This window comes from Bos grunniens, chromosome 10 (genome assembly GCF_055505025.1).
Source record: "Bos grunniens cultivar Pamir isolate PY7600 chromosome 10, Bosgru_T2T1.0, whole genome shotgun sequence".
Classification (NCBI taxonomy): domain Eukaryota; kingdom Metazoa; phylum Chordata; class Mammalia; order Artiodactyla; family Bovidae; genus Bos; species Bos grunniens.
The window spans coordinates 38,341,567-38,358,328 of NC_141174.1; the positions used below are offsets into that span (position 1 = coordinate 38,341,567).

At 40.6% G+C, this 16,762-nt stretch overlaps 1 long non-coding RNA gene across 2 annotated transcripts in view; it reads left to right on the forward strand.

Annotated features, from left to right (window-relative positions):
- Positions 1-16,762, forward strand: part of LOC147364365 (uncharacterized) — a 42,065-nt gene that overhangs the window by 1,127 nt on the left and 24,176 nt on the right. The gene's annotated exons all lie outside the window — the stretch shown is intronic.

The window sequence follows — 16,762 nt, forward strand, 5'->3', positions numbered from 1 at the left end:
CAAATTTAAGTTCATCTCGGTGCACAGGCTGACCAAGTCCCCCCATTTTGCAGTGAACGAAACCACCTCAAGATTTGGGAGCTTCTTAGAACAACACCGGGATGCAGATTAGAGGGGACTAGGTCTGGAACTCCAGTCATCCTCTCCTGGGGTGCTGCGCTGTCCACCCACTAGCCGGTTGGGTGTTCTTCGGAATACGTGCCTTTCCAATAGTCATTGGCCGTGTGCCCCTGGCTTGTGAAACTCAGGAGAACAGAGATAAATGTGGGCCAGAAACAAGGGAGGACCGCAGAGTTTTTTCCTTTTCCCTTCGATTTTATGTATTTAAATTTTTGTTTCAATTTGATAAGGGTACCTTTGTTACGAAAGCAGCAACCCTAAGAGCGCGAGGTTTTAATTGCTGTGGATTTGTGTAGAACTGGAGAACTCGCTTTAACGTTTAAATTGCTAGAAGGACAGGAGAGACACAGAGATTTGAGTATTTCATGTCAGTACCTACAAAATAATGTAATTGTTTTTTTTTTTTTTTTTTAATGAGCTCTCTTTTAAATTCTGGTGTCTCACACTTGTTTTCCACTTCACTGACAGAAGGCTCTAAGACAAGCAGGATAGCATTGTGGAAACAGCCAGGGAGAGGGAGTTGGGAAAACTGGGTTCTGGTCTTGACTCTGTCATAGACTACTTTGTGTCTTCTTGAGTTGCAATCTTCTTATCCTCAAGGGGTGAACAATTGCATTTATTGTCTCCAGCACACAACTGGGCCAAAAGGAGAGACTGTAACATAGAATTTAATGTAGCACTAAGAGCTATATGAATGCGAGGTAGTATTTCAGCAACTCTAACACTAAGGAGGCCTCGGAATGTGATAATCGGGTGAATGCTAAGTCACTTCAGTCGTTTCCAACTCTGTGTGACCCTATTGACGGCAGCCCACCAGGCTCTCCCGTCCCTGGGATTCTCCAGGCAAGAACACTGGAATGGGCTGCCATTTCCTTCTCCAATGCATGAAAGTGAAAAGTGAAAGTGAAGTCGCTCAGTCGTGTCCGACTCTTAGCGACTCCATGGATTGCAGCCTAACAGGCTCCTCGGTCCATGGGGTTTTCCAAGCAAGAGTACTGGAGTGGGGTGCCATTGCCTTCTCCGAATCAGGTGAAAGGAGCCAGTAAACCTAGATTCCTGTCTTAGGTTTGCTACTCACTTGCTTTGTGACCTGGGATCAAATTCTTTCACCTTTCTAGTAAAGGGTTTTGGAAATCTCAACATTTCTCAAAGTTTACAAAATGCCTTCTCGCTACGATCAAATGCTGCCACGTCTAAGGTCTAATTCTCTCAGTGTACTTAGTGTGGCCCGAGATGTGTTGTTGCTCCTCAACAAAGGGATGTAAGGGGACAGGAAGTCTATACAAGTGATAGTGACACTGGGTGTATGTGTGTGAGTTGCTCAGTCATGTCTGACTCTTTTGCAACGCCATAGACTGTAGCCTGTCAGGCTCCTCTGTCCATGGAATTCTCCAGGCAATAATACTGGAGTGGGTTGCCATGCCCTTCTCTGTGGGATCTTCCTGACCCAGGATGGTCTCCTGCATTGCAGGCAGATTCTTTACCATCTGAGCTGCTGGGGACATTACTCAGTTCCATTTTTGTCTGAGATCTGAGGACATCCACATGTCCCTCATTAAAGACACCATTTTAATTTTGTAGAGGTAAGAACTGAGAATGTCTGGATATAATAAGGCCAGGGTGTTTTAAGATTTGCATTAAAAAAAAAAAACCTCTTATTATAGTCATAGAACATCCCCTTATCTCCTGGAAACTAGAGAAAGTTATACAAGGTGTATGGATCGCGTCCCCCAAACTAGTTGTACTGCTATAAAAACAAAGCACTTTCTCACCCTTTCTTTCCTGTTTATTAATTTATTATTATTATTTTGCTTTGAAAAAGTTTCTGTAGCAATTTTCAAATTGACCTCATCAGTTAGAAGCACAAGTCTTCCAAACTGGTTTGTTTGTGTACTACTGAGCCAATTCTCCACAGTATTGATGGTGGTATAATACCTATTGCCTTGGTCTTTGGTTGCTGCTTTTTCCATAGAAATGAAAATGCCTTTTTATCTCTCATTGGTAATAGGTTGATGTGATACGAATAACTTTTAACTGAACCAGTACATGTCAAGAATCTTGGTGGTCTCGTAGCTAACGATTATGCATCAGTTCAGTCGCTCAGTAGTGTCCGACTCTTTGCAACCCCATGGACTGAAGCAGGCCAGGCTTCCCTATTCATCAGCGACTCCCAGAGTTTACTCAAACTCATGTCCATTGAGTTGGTGATGCCGTATAACAATCTCATCCTCTGTCGTCCCCTTCTCCTTCCACCTTCAATCTTTCCCAGCATCAGGGTCTTTTCAAAAATAAGTCGGTTCTTCTCATCAGAGCTGATGGCCAAAGTATTGGAGTTTCAGTTTCAGCATCGGTCCTTCCAATGAATATTCAGGAATGATTTCCTTTAGGGTAGACTAGTTGGATATCCTTACAGTCCAAGAGACTATCAAGAGTCTTCTCCAACACCACAGTTCAAAGGCATCAATTCTTTGGCATTCAGCTTTCTTTATAGTCCAACTCTCACATCCATATGTGACTACTGGAAAAACCATAGCTTTGACTAGACGGACCTTTGTTGACAAAGTAACGTCTCTGCTTTTTAATATGCTGTCTAGGTTGGTCATAACTTGTCTTCCAAGGAGCAAACGTCTTTTAATTTCATGGCTGCAATCACCATCAGCAGTGATTTTGGAGCCCCCCAAAATGAAGTCTGTCACTGTTCCCACTGTTTCCCCATGTATTTGCCATGAAGTGATGGGACCAGATGCCATGATCTTACTTTTCTGAATGTTGAGTTTTAAGCCAGCTTTTTCACTCTCCACTTTCACTTTCATCAGGAGGCTCTTTAGTTCTTCACTTTCTGCCATAAGGGTGGATATCGGAGGTTATTGATATTTCTCCTGGCAATCTTGATTCCAGCTTGTGCTTCTTCCAGCCCAGCATTTCTCATGATGTACTCTGCATATAAGTTAAATAAGCAGGGTGACAATACACAGCCTTGACGTACTCCTTTTCCTATTTGCAACCAGTCTGTTGTTCCATGTCCAGTTCTAACTGTTACTTCCTGACCTGCATACAAATTTCTCAAGAGGCAGGTCAGGTGGTCTGGTATTCCCATCTCTTGAAGAATTTTCCACAGTTTATTGTGATCCACACGGTCAAAGGCTTTGGCATAGTCAATAAAGCAGAAATAGATGTTTTTCTGAAACTCTCTTGCTTTTTCGATGATCCAGCGGATGTTAGCAATTTGATCTCTGGTCCCTCTGCCTTTTCTAAATCCAGCTTGAACATCTGGAAGTTCTTGGTTCACGTACTATTGAAGTCTTGCTTGAAGAATTTTGAGCATTACTTTGCTAGCATGTGAGAATGAGTGCAGTTGTGTGGTAGTTTGAGCATTCTTTAACATTGCCTTTCTTTGGGATTGGAATGAAAACTGACCTTTTCCAGTCCTGTGGCCACTGCTGAGTTTTCCAAATTTGCTGGCATATTGAGTGCAGCACTTTCACAGCAGCATCTTTTAGTACTTGAAATAGAGTTCAACTGGAATTCCATCACCTCCACAGGCTTTGTTTTTAGTGATGCTCCCTAAGGCCCACTTCACATACCAGGATGTTGGGCTCTAGGTGAGTGATCACATCATCTTGATTGTCTGGGTCATGAAGATATTTTTTGTATAGTTCTTTTGTGTATTCTTGCTACCTCTTCTTAATATCTTCTGCTTCTGTTAGATCCGTACCATTTCTGTCCTTTATTGAGCCCATCTTTGCATGAAATATTCCCTTGGTATCTCTAACCTTCTTAAAGAGATCTCTAGTCTTTCCTATTCTATTGTTTTCCTCTATTTCTTTGCATTGATCGCTGAGGAAGGCTTTCTTATCTCTCCTTGCTATTCTTTGGAACTCTGCATTCAAATGCATATATCTTTCCTTTTCGCCTTTGCTTTTCACTTCTCTTCTTTTCACAGCTATTTGTAAGACCTCCTCAGACAACCATTTTGCTTTTTTGCATTTCTTTTTCCTGGGGATGATCTTAATCCCTGTCTCCTGTACAATGTCACGAATGTCTGTCCATAGTTCATCAGGCACTCTGTCTATCAGATCTTGTCCCTTAAATCTATTTCTCACTTCCACAGTATGGTCTAGTGGTTTTTCCCACTTTCTTCAATTTAAATCTGAATTTGGAAATAGTAACATCCACAACTAGTTGTTGGTTTTGCTTTGGCTCCATGTCTTCATTCTTTCTGGAGTTATTTCTCCACTGATATCAAGTAGCATATTGGGCACCTACTGATCCGGGGAGTTCATCTTTCAGTGTCCTATCTTTTTGTCTTTTCATATTGTTCATGGGGTTCTCAAGGCAAGAATACTGAAGTGATTTGCCATTCCCTTCTCCAGTGGACCACATTTTGTCAGAACTCTGCACTATGACCCCTCCGTCTTGGGTGGCCCTACACGGCATGGCTCATTGTTTCACTGAGTTAGACAAAGCTGTGGTCCATGTGATCAGATTGGTTAGTTTTCTGTGAATGTGGTTTTCAGTCTGTGTGCCCTCTGATGGAGAAAGATAAGAGGCTTATGGAAGTTTCTTATCTTTCTTTAAATTATGAATAAGAATAATATTATGAATATGCATAATATGGTTATACATATTCATGTCTAATAGTAATATACTCCTGTAAATTAATCTAAAGGCATAATTTATGGTAATGTGGCTGGGTGGGGGCAGGTAAGAGGGGAGAGAATACAAAATACATCAGAAGTATGGCAAATGATTCTTTCAGTTTCTCTCTCATTACTGTTGCTTTGGGGATATGCCCACCTCTACCTGGTTCCAACCAACAAAGTAAGGAGTTTTTGAAATGTGTCCTGAGATTAAATTAAAAAGCTTGCATAGTCATTGGGTCAAGAAAATAAGTAACACAAGAGCTTATTGTAAGAATTCATTATTTCACTATCAGAATCTATGCATAGGAAGCAAGCATAATGTATTCCTAAAACTTAGAGATACAGATATTCTGTGAACCCCTAACACACACACGCACACACACACACACGTGAGGTTGGTGATCGGTGGAAGTTACCCACGCTGAGACATTTGTATCTTTAGTTTATAAGAGACAGGATATCTCTCAAATTAGATCAGAAAAAAAGTGAGATTACTTAATTTCAAACAGGTGACTAAAATATATTATCATGACTGGAATGTAATTTAAAGAAAGATGCAATTTTTAAGAAGTCCCATTTGGACTGAATTAATAAAATATCCCTGGAAGGGCACACAAGACATGGATAACATAAATTTACCCTGGGGCAGGGGCCTTGGTGACTGGAGGACAAGGCAAGAGGGAGATTTTTTCACTCTCTACCCTATTGTACTTCTACATTTTGAACATATGAAAGTGAAGTTGCTCAGTCGTGTCCGACTCTTTGCGACCCGTGGACTGTAGCCCACCAGGCTCCTCTGTTCATGGGATTCTCCAGGCAAGAATACTGGAGTGGGTTGCCATTTCCTTCTCCAGGGGATCTTCATTTAAAGGGCTAGGGCTGCATTTATAGAGGTATGATTGTCAAAATGGAATTTTTTACAAAGGAAGCCAGAGTGTACAATCTGTCAGAGTCTATTCATCCAGCTCTAACTGAGGATAGAGTCAGAATATTCTGGTCCCTGGAAAGGTTGATATCCACTGAAGACAGGAATAACTTCATGGGTTTTGAAGTTATTCTTTAAGAATATTTCTTTTATCATTTAAGATAAAATGGAATTTTATCTTAATTTAAAAATTTTACCTCTGGAATTTAAAAATTTTACTTCTTTCAGACTTTGAGTTTACCAAGTAACCTTCTCATTCTTGGGAACTTTGGCATGGGGAAGGGGTTATCCTGCAAGATGAGGACAAAGTGAAAGACAGGGCTGGAAAGATAAAAACTTCATTATCAAGCATTAACTCATTATTTCAGCTTATCCTTCAAACTCTGGTGAGTTTGGTAGGTGTAGCTCAGTACTTGCTCTGAAAGTATGTTCTTAATGTTCTCTGTTTCCTGCCTGCCTGCCTGCTTGCCTAGTTAATTCTGGGTAAACTGGTGAAATTCATTTTCTGGATCTGAGGTGCTGTGGGTCTGACTTGCTCTGACAACACCATGTTCTCTGACCTCACAGTGTCTGTCACACGGCACTGGAACTGCCTGCTCATCTGTTTGGGCTGTTGGCCTGTTAGCTCCCGAAGGGCAGGGAGCCTGTTTGATCTGCCACTGTATCCCAAGCACTTGTTGTTGTTTAGTTGCTAAGTTGTGTCTGACTCTCTGTGACCCCGTAGACTGTAGCCCACTAGGCTGCTTTGTCCATGGGATTTCCCAAGCAACAGTACTGGAGTGGGTTGTCATCTCCTTCTCCAGGGAATTTCCTGACCCAGGGATTGAACCTGCGTCTCCTGCATTGGCAGGCAGATTCTTTACCACTGAGCCTCCTGGGTATCCCAAGCACACTACCTGATGAAACGTAGGCCCTTCATTGATTGTTCAAGGAAGGAGGTGCTGCTCTGGAAGCCCAGGCTTGAATAACTGGACCTCACTCTTTGATATTGTCTTGCAGTCATTGATTTCCACATCCTTTATGTCTCTAGAAATCCTGTCACATAACGTCAGCTATCCCCACTATTCAGATGATTTCAAGTCGTTCTTTCCATGTAGCACCACTTTGTCTCCGAGGTGTCTGATCTACATTTTCGAATATTTGGAGCTCAGAATATTAGCCTAGGAGCTCTGATATCAATTTTCAGTCATACTTTGGGCAAGACACTCCTCCTCACTCAGCCTGAGATTTCTCATTGAAAATAAAGGAACTGAAAGAAAAAAAAAAGAAAATAAAGGAACTGGTCACTAGATAATCAATATGTTCCCTGCTGGCTCTAAAATTGCTAAGCTTATATACAGTATTTTGTCAGTACCTCACACTCAGTGTGTCTGCCATGGAACGCACCCCAGCCCTTCTTCCTAACTCTTGTCAATGACTTCTTCATAGTCTGGTCATTTCAGCTTGAAATTCTCTAGGCCTCCATATCCAATGAGTTGCAAAATTTTATGAAAGCAGCCTCTTTCCTGTCCTCTTACAGGTCTTTTTAGGATGTTTATTAGTTGTCAACAGCATGGGTCAATACTGCCCAGCATTTCTCAATGTGGTGGATTGTTTCATCAGATGGCAAGTGCAAAACAGTAGCTCCAATTAAGTTAAACCCAGCTTTCTTCAGGATTTAAAATAATCTCAGCTTAAATCAGCATTCAGACTGACCTGGCTTTAAGAAATTGAGGAGGAAACATGTAGAACCTGCTTCAAGGAATCTTCTAGTTTCTTTCACTTCAGTCTTTTGATACCCTCTGGAATTTAAAAATAGTAAAACACTATTCTCCTCTTTCAAGTCCTAAGTAAACTTAAACTAAAAGGCAGAGGTCATAATGATAATATGTAATAATGTCTTGGTACATGAGTATATGGCAGGCAATTTTTGTTAACAGAAAAACAACTACATCTGTTCCAGCCCAGTCTTTTATTTTTAAATAGCAGCCTTATTGAGATATAATTCACAAAGCATAAAGTTAACTCTATTAAAGAGTACCTGTCAGCAGTTTTTAGTGTATGCAGAGTTGTCCACCTATCATCACTAATTCCGGTACATTTTCATCATGCCCAAAAGAAATCCTGTACCCATTAGCAAACACTGCCCTTCTACCTCCTCCCAGCCCCTGGCAACCACTAGTCTACTTTTTATCTATTTATTAATCTATTTTGGGCATTTTGTATAAATGGAACCATACAATATGTGGTCTTCTGTGTCTGGCTTGTTTTGATTAACAGTTTTTTCTTTATTTTTTTAATTGGAGCCCAATAGACATTTAGGTTGCTTCCATGTCCTAGTTATTATAAATAATGCTGCTATGAATATTAGGGTACATGTTGTCTTTTTTAATTATGATTGTCTCAGGGTATATGCCCAAGTAATGGGGTTGCTGGGTCATATGGTGGTTTAATTCCTAGTTTTCAAAGGAATCTCCATTCTGTCCTCCATAGTGGCTGTATCAATTTGCATTCCCACCAGCAGTGCACAAAGGTTCCCTTTTCTCCACATCTTCTCCAGCATTTACTGTTTGTAAATTTTTTGATGATGGCCATGCTGACTGACGTGAGGTGATACCTCATTGTAGTTTTGATTTGCATTTCTCTAATAATGAGCAATGTTAAGCATCTTTGCATGTGTTTATTAGACATCCAAATATATTCTTTGGAGAGGTGTCTCTTTAGGTCTTCTGCCCACTTTTTGACTGGGTTGTTTGTTTTTCTGATATTGAGCTATATGAGCTGCTTATAAACTTTGGAGATTAATCCTCTGTCAGTTCTTTCCTTTGCAATTATTTTCTCCCATTCTGAGGGTTGTCTTTTAATCTTGTTTATTGTTTCCTTTGCTGTGCAAAAGCTTTTAAGTTTAATTAGTTCCCCTTTGTTTATTTTTACTCTACGAGTTGGATCAAAGAGGATCTTGCTGTCATTTATGTCAAAGAGTGTACTGCCTATGTTTTCCTCTAAAAGCTTTATAGTTTCTGGCCTTACATTTGTCTTTAATCCATTCTGAGTTTTATTTTTGGGTATGATGTTAGGAAGTGTTCTAGTTTCATTCTTTTGCGTATAGCTGTCAATTTTTTCCCAGCACCACTTACTGAAAAATCTGTCTTTTCTTTATTGTATATTCTTGCCTCCTTTGTAAAAGATAAGATGCCCATAGGTGCATGGGTAGCATAGTGTTTTTAAGATTAATCCATATTGTAGCATGTATCAGTATTTCATTCCTTTTTAAGGCCAAAGAATATTCCATTATATACATTGATGTACCACATTTTACTTACCTGTTCATCAGTTGATGGACGTTTATATTATTTTCATTTTTGGCTTTTATGAATAATGCTGTTACGAACATTTATGTACAAGTTTTTGTGTCAGTGCATGTTTTCATTGATTTTGGATGTATATCTATGAGTGGAATCATGTTAACTCCACGTTTAACACTCCGAGGAACTGGGAAACAGTTTTCCAAAGTGGCTGCATGAGTTTTATATTCTCATGAGCAATGTATGGGCTTCCCTGGTGGCTCAGAGAGTAAAGAATCTACCTACAATGCAGTAGACCTGGGTTCCATCCCTGGGTTGGGAATATCCCCTGGAGGAGGGCATGGCAACTCACTCCAGTATTATTGCCTGGAGAATCCCCATGGATAGAGGAGCCTGGTGGGCTACAGTCCATGGAGTCACAAAGAGCCAGACATGACTGAGAGACTAAGCACAGCACACCAGCAACATATGAGGATTCCAGTTTCTTCACATCCTCATCAACGCTTGTAAATCCATACTTTTTAGTCATATCCATCCTAGTAGGTATGACATGTTATCTCACTGTGGTTTTAATTTTACGTTACCCCAATGGCTAATAATGTTGATGATCTTTCTATGTGTGTATTAGCCATTTGTACATCTTCTTTGGATTACTTCAGTCTTAGGACAGATAAAAATTAAAATACCTTTATTTAGAAAGGAACTGATGCCTCTTTATAGGAACTAATAGCATTCTTTCAAGTGAGGCCAAATTAATAGTTGCTTAAAAACATTAATACAAAGGGAATACATCTTTAAATATGTGGCATAGGACTCTGGGGTTAAAAACACACTTTTATCTTTAAAAAGTAGCAAAAATTAACCTCAAAAGTAAGTGATTGAGAGAAATTCCTCCTTTTTTCATTTTTATTGGAGTATAGTTGATTTACAATGTTGTGTTAGTTTCTGATGTATAGCAAAGTAAATCAGTTATATGTACACATCAGTTCAGTTCAGTTCAGTTTAGTTGCTCAGTCGTGTCCATGTCTTTGTGACCCCATGGACTACAGCACTCCAGGCCTCCCTGTCCATCACCAGCTCCTGGAGTCTACCCAAACTCATGTCCATTGAGTCACTGATGCCATCCAACCATCTCAAATTCTGTCATCCCCTTCTCCACCTGCCCTCAATCTTTCCCAGCACCAGGGTCTTTTTAAATGAGTCAGTTCTTCACATTAAGTAGCCAGCGTATTGGAGTTTCAGCCTCAACATCAGTCCTTCCAATGACCACCCAGGACTGATCTCCTTTAGGATGGACTGGTTGGATCTCCTTGCAGTTCAAGGGACTCTCAAGAGTCTTCTCCAACACCACAGTTCAAAAGCCTCAATTCTTCAGCACTCAGCTTTCTTTATAGACCAACTCTCACATCCATACATGACCAGTGGAAAAACCATAGCCTGCATGAAGCACAAGCTGGAATCAAGATTGCTGGGAGAAATATCAATAACCTCAGATATGCAGATGATACCACCCTTATGGCAGAAAGTGAAGAAGAACTAAAGAGCCTCTTGATGAAGGTGAAAGAGGAGAGTGAAAAGTTGGCTTAAAGCTCAACATTCAGAAAACTAAAATCATGGCATCCGGTCCCATCACTTCATGGCAAATAGATGGGAAAACAGTGGAAATAGTGGCTGACTTTATTTTTGGGGGCGCCAAAATCACTGGGGATAGTGACTTCAGCTATGAAATTAAAAGACTCTTACTGCTTGGAAGGAAAGTTATGACCAACCTAGACCAGCATATTAAAAAGCAGAGACATTACTTTGCCAACAAAGGTCCGTCTAGTCAAGGCTATGGTTTTTATACATATATCCCCTCTTTTTTAGATTTCCTTCCCGTTTAGATCACCACAAAGCATTGAGTAGAGTTCCCCGTGCTGTATACACTAGGTTCTTATTAGTTATCTGTTTTATATATAGTAGTGTGTGTATGTCAACCTCAATTTCTCAGTTCACCCAACCACCTCTTTCCCAAGTGGTGTCCGTAAGTTTGTTCTCTACATCTGTGTCTCTGTTTCTGCTTTGCAAATAAGTTCATCTGTACTGTTTTTCTAGATTTCACTTATAAACAATACTATATGATGTTGGTTTTTCTCTTTCTGACTTACTTCACTCTGTATGACAGTCTGTAGGTCTATCCACATCTCTGCAAATGGCATTATTTCATTCCTTTTTCTGGCTGAGTAATATTCCATTATTTATATGTACCACATCTTCTTTATCCATTCCTCTGTTGATGGACAGTTAGGTTGCTTCCATGTGGAAATTTCTCTTTAGAGTAGATAAATAAGTAGTAAATACTGTTCGCTTAAAGAATTAAACAGTGGGCTCACAGTTTTTCTATTTTTTTGGAGGAGCCTTTGAGACTTGCTTAAGAGTTAGTGGATAATGTAACAAATCTGGACCTGCCTGGAAAATCCCATGGATGGAGGAGCCTAGTAGGCCGCAATCCATGGGGTCACTGAGGGTCAGACAAGACTGAGCGACTTTACTTTCACTTTTCACTTTCATGCATTGGAGAAGGAAATGGCAAACCACTCCAGTGTTCTTGCCTGGAGAATCCCAGGGACGGGGGAGCCTGGTGGACTGCCGTCTATGGGGTCACACAGAGTTGGACACGACTGAAGTGACTTAGCAGTAGCGGTAGCAGTAACAAATCTACTGTTTTGAAAAATGTAAAGTTATCATTTTAATATAAATGACCCCATATCAAAAAACCCAGTTCATGTGAGAGATAAAGTATAAGGCCCTGCCTCTGAGAGTGCTCAATTAATATATGTTGACCAAATTAATTTTAAAATCACTTCCACTCTACTTAATAACAGTTACTATTTACTGAGTGCTTATATGTGCCAGATAAGAGCTTCATATATGTTATCTCATTCACTCATCTATGAGGAGGTATTCTTAAAATAATCTCATATCTCATGTAGATGAAGAAATCAAGCCTTTAGATTAAATAAATTGCCCAGAGTCAAACAGCTGCCAAGAAACTGAGAGCCAAGTTCAAACCCAGACACAGACTTCAAAGCCTGTGCTCTTACCTTCTATAATTCTTGATTTTCTCCAGATTCTCAGGGAAATATCTATTGCAACACAAGGTATATATGAACTCCAGCTACTTTCAGTATTAAATCTGTAAGCTTCTATGATGTCACATGCTTCTATTTATCTTTCAGGATATCTCCGAGTGTTTCATCTGGGAGTTATTTATCAGATAATTGTCCTTCTTAGGGTAACACTCTATCTATAAAGATTGTGTGGCAGTTAAGTGTTAGTTTCTCAGTCCTCTCCGACTCTTTGTGACCCCATGGACTGTAGCTCGCCAGGGTCCTCTGTCCATGCAATTCTCCAGGCAAGAATACTGGAGTGGGTTGCCACGCCCTCCTCCAGGGGATCTTCTTGACCCAGGGATCTAACCTGTGTCTCCTGCATTGCAGGCAGATTTTTTATCATTTGAACTACCAAATACATTTGTGTAATAGAGTCTTTGACAAACTGAGCTTCTACACATCACCTACAGCTGAATCCTGAAGACAGAGAAAAACAAGAACACAGTATGAGCACTCTCACCAAGCTCAGGCATGGCTTAGACGCTTTACTGAGAATGTTCCAGCGGCAAGAGAAGGCATTTTAGAGTAGGCATATCTGTTGCTCCTGCACTGTAGTCAAAGAAGAGAACACCGGAAAGGGGATAGATGCACCAGAAGGGTTCATCCCATGGGGATGGTTCTGAAAATAGACTACATATTCATCCCTACTTGAGTCAAACCTTAAGACTTTTAGCTGGGGCTAAAATGGCTCTGGGCTACCCAGGTAGCACTATGGTAAAGAAACTGCCTGCCAAAGCATGAGTTGCAGAAGACACAGGTTTGATCCTTTGGTTGGGAAGATCCCCTGGAGTAGGAAATGGCAACCCATTCCAGTATTCTTGTCTGAAAAATCCTACAGACAGAGGAGCCTGCAGGCTTCATCCATGGGGTTGGAAAGCGAGGACATGACTGAGTGATTGAGCATGCAGGCAAAATGGCTCCATTCACCCTGCTGAAAGAGCTGTGCCTCACATTTCCCCATAAGTTGGCACTTCCCTTTCCTAACCCAACAGCCACTAGCTCTGCAGGTGTTGGCCAGGGGTAGGCCGTGTATTATCAGAACCCAAGAATGAGGAAGGCATTTGGTCAATTCCAGAAATGGTGGAGGAGAAGTTACTGAATCACCACCATTATCTTACATAATACCATGCCACAAAGATTTCTTTGCCTATGAATAATTCCTGGGTTTGCATAAAATACCCTGGGATGCCTCAGTGGTGGGAGGGAAGCTTTCACTGGGCCCTCTCCATCAGCTCATTCATTCAGCCTAAATTCCTCTCTGAGTACTTTTTCAACCCTCTTCTTAAATCTGACTCCCTATTTTCATCTCAGGCCTAAGTCTTTAAAAATGCTAAGAAATAAGAAATGAATTGCTTGAATAACAACTGGAGAATAGTTAAAGAAATAAAAATGCATTAAGCATTGAGCTTCTAAGTGAATAAATAAAAATTTTAATGAACATTTCTTAAATGAATGAATAAATTTAGGATTTAGAACAAATCAATTTCATCCTAGGATAAAACATACAGCCACGGGCTTTCCTGGTGGTCCCTTGGTTAAGAATCCACCTGCCAGTGAAGGGGACACAGGTTGATCCCTGTTCCGGGAAGATTCCACATGACATGGGGCAACTAAACCCATGCGTCACAACTACTGAAGCCCTAGAGCCCGTGCTCCACAATAAGAGAAGCAACCACAATGAGAAACCCTTGCACTGCAACTAGAAAGTAACCCTACTTGTCCCAACAAGAGAAACCCCAAATGTACCAACAAAGCTGAATGCAGCCTTAAATAAATAAATAATTTAAACAAAACATACAGCCACTATTGAAAGTTTCAGTTCAGTGCAGATCAGTCACTCAGTCATCTCTGACTCGTTGCGAACCCATGGACTGCAGCATGCCAGGCTTCCCTGTCCATCACCAACTCCTGGAGCTTACTCAAAACTCATGTCCATCGAGTCGGTGATGCCATCCCACCATCTCATCCTCTGTCGTCCCCTTCTCCTCCCGCCTTCAATCTTTCCCAGCATCAGGATCTTTTCAAATGAGTCAGTTCTTAGCATCAGATGGCCAGAGTACTGGAGTTTCAGCTTCAACATTAGTCCTTCCAATAAGTATTCAGGACTGATTTCCTTTTGGATGGACTGGTTGGATCTCCTTGCAGTCTAAGGGACTCTCAAGAGTCTTCTCCAACACCACATTTCAAAAGCATCAATTCTTCAGTGCTCAGCTTTCTTTATAGTCCAACTCACATCCATACATGACTATTGGAAAAACCATAGCTTTGACTAGACAGACCTTTGTTGGCGAAGTAATGTCTCTGCTTTTTAATATGCTGTCTAGGTTGGTCATAGCTTTTATTCCAAGGAGCAAGCATCTTTTAATTTCATGGCTGCAGTCACCATCTGCAGTGATTTTGGAGCCCAAGAAAATAAAGTCTCTCACTATTTCCATTGTTTCCCCATCTATTTGCCATGAAGTGATGGAACTAGACCCCTTGATTTTAGTTTTCTGAATGTTGAGTTTTAAGCCAATTTTTTCACTCTCCTCTTTCACTTTCATCAAGAGGCTCTTTAGTTCCTCCTCACTTTCTGCCATAAGGGTGGTGTCATCTGCATATCTGGGGATATTGATATTTCTCCCAGAAATCTTGGTTCCAGCCCAGCATTTCACATGGTATACTCTGCATAGAAGTTTAATAAGCAGGGTGACCTTATATAGCCTTGATGTACTCCTTTCCCTATTTGGAACCAGTCTGTTGTTCCATGTCCAGTTCTAACTGTTGCTTCCTGACCTGCATACAGATTTCTCAGGAGGCAGGTAAGGTGGTCTGGTATTTCTATCTCTTGAAGAATTTTTCACAGTTTGTTGTGATCCACACAGTCAAAGGCTTTGGCGTAGTCAATGAAGCAGAAGTGGATGTTTATCTGGAATTCTCTTGCTTTTTCGATGAGCCAACGCATGTTGGCAATTTGATCTCTGGTTCCTCTGCCATTTCTAAATCCAGCTTGAACATCTGGAAGTTCACGGTTCACATACTATTGAAGCCTGGCTTGGAGAATTTTGAGCATTACTTTGCTAGCGTGTGAGATGATTGCAATTGTGCGGTAGTTTGAACATTCTTTGGCATTGCTTTTCTTTAGGATTGGAATGAAAACTGACCTTTTCCAGTCCTGTGGCCACTGCTGAGTTTTCCAAATTTGCTGGCGTATTGAGTGTAGCACTTTCACAATCATCTATTAGGATTTGAAATAGCTCAACTGGAATTCCATCGCCTCCACTAGCTTTGTTTGTAGTGATTCTTCCTAAGGCCCACTTGACGTCACATTCCAGGATATCTGGCTCTAGATGAGTGATCACACCATCGTGGTTTTCTGGGTCATGACGATCTTTTTTGTATAGCTCTTCTGTGTATTCTTGCCACCTCTTCTTAATATCTTCTGTTAGGTTCATACAATTTCTGTCCTTTATTGTGCCCATCTTTGCATGAAATGTTCCCTTGGTATCTCTAATTTTCTTGAAGAGATCTCCAGTCTTTCCCATTCTATTATTTTCCTCTATTTCTTTGCACTGATCACTGAGGAAGGCTTTCTTATCTCTCCTTGATATTCTTTGGAACTCTGTATTCAAATGCGTATATCTTTCCTTTTTACTTCTCTTCTTTCCTCAACTATTTGTAAGGCCTCCTTGGACAATCATTTTGTCTTTTTGCATTTCTTTTTCTTGGGAATGGCCTTGATCACTGCCTCTTGTACAATGTCACGAGCCTCTGTCCATAGTTCTTCAGGCACTCTATCAGATCTAATCCCTTAAATCTATTTCTCACTTCCACTGTATAATTGTAAGGTATTTGATTTAGGTCATACCTGAATGGTCTAGAGGTTTTCCCTCCTTTTTTCAATTTAAGTCTGAATTTGACAATAAGGAGTTCATGATCTGAGCCACAGTCAGCTCCTAGTCTTGTTTCTGCTGACTGTATAAAGCTTCTCCATCATTGGCTGCAAAGAATATAATCAACCTGATTTCGGTATTGACCATCTGTGATGTCCATGTGTAGGGTCTTCTCTTGTGTTGTTGGAAGACGGTGTTTGCTATGACCACTGTGTTCTCTTGGCAAAACTCTGTTAGCCTTTGACCTGCTTTGTTTTGTACTTCAAGGCCAAATTTGCCTGTTATTCCCAGTATCTCTTGACTTCCTACTTTTGCACTCCAGTCCCCTATAATGAAAAGGACATCTACAGAGTTTGAATAATCTAAGGCAATTCTGTGTCATGATAGTAAAAAAAAAAAAGAACAGACTATGAAATTATACATGTAGTATTCCTCAACTGTGATGAATACCTATGCATATAAAATTCTGGAAAGAATTCACTAACATTTTTTTCTCAATTTATTTTTAGTTGAAGGGTAATTACGATATTGCGTTCGTTTCTGCCATATATCAACATGAATCAGCCATAGGTGTACATATGTCCTCTTCCTTTTGAGCCTCCTTCCCACTTCTCACTCCATCCCACCCCTCTAGGTTGTCACTGAGCCCTGTTTGAGTTCCCTAAGTCATACAACAAATTCCCACTGGCTATGAGTTTTACATATGTTAATATATATGTTTCCATGCTACTGTCTCCATTTGTCCAACCCTTTCCTTTCTAGTGGA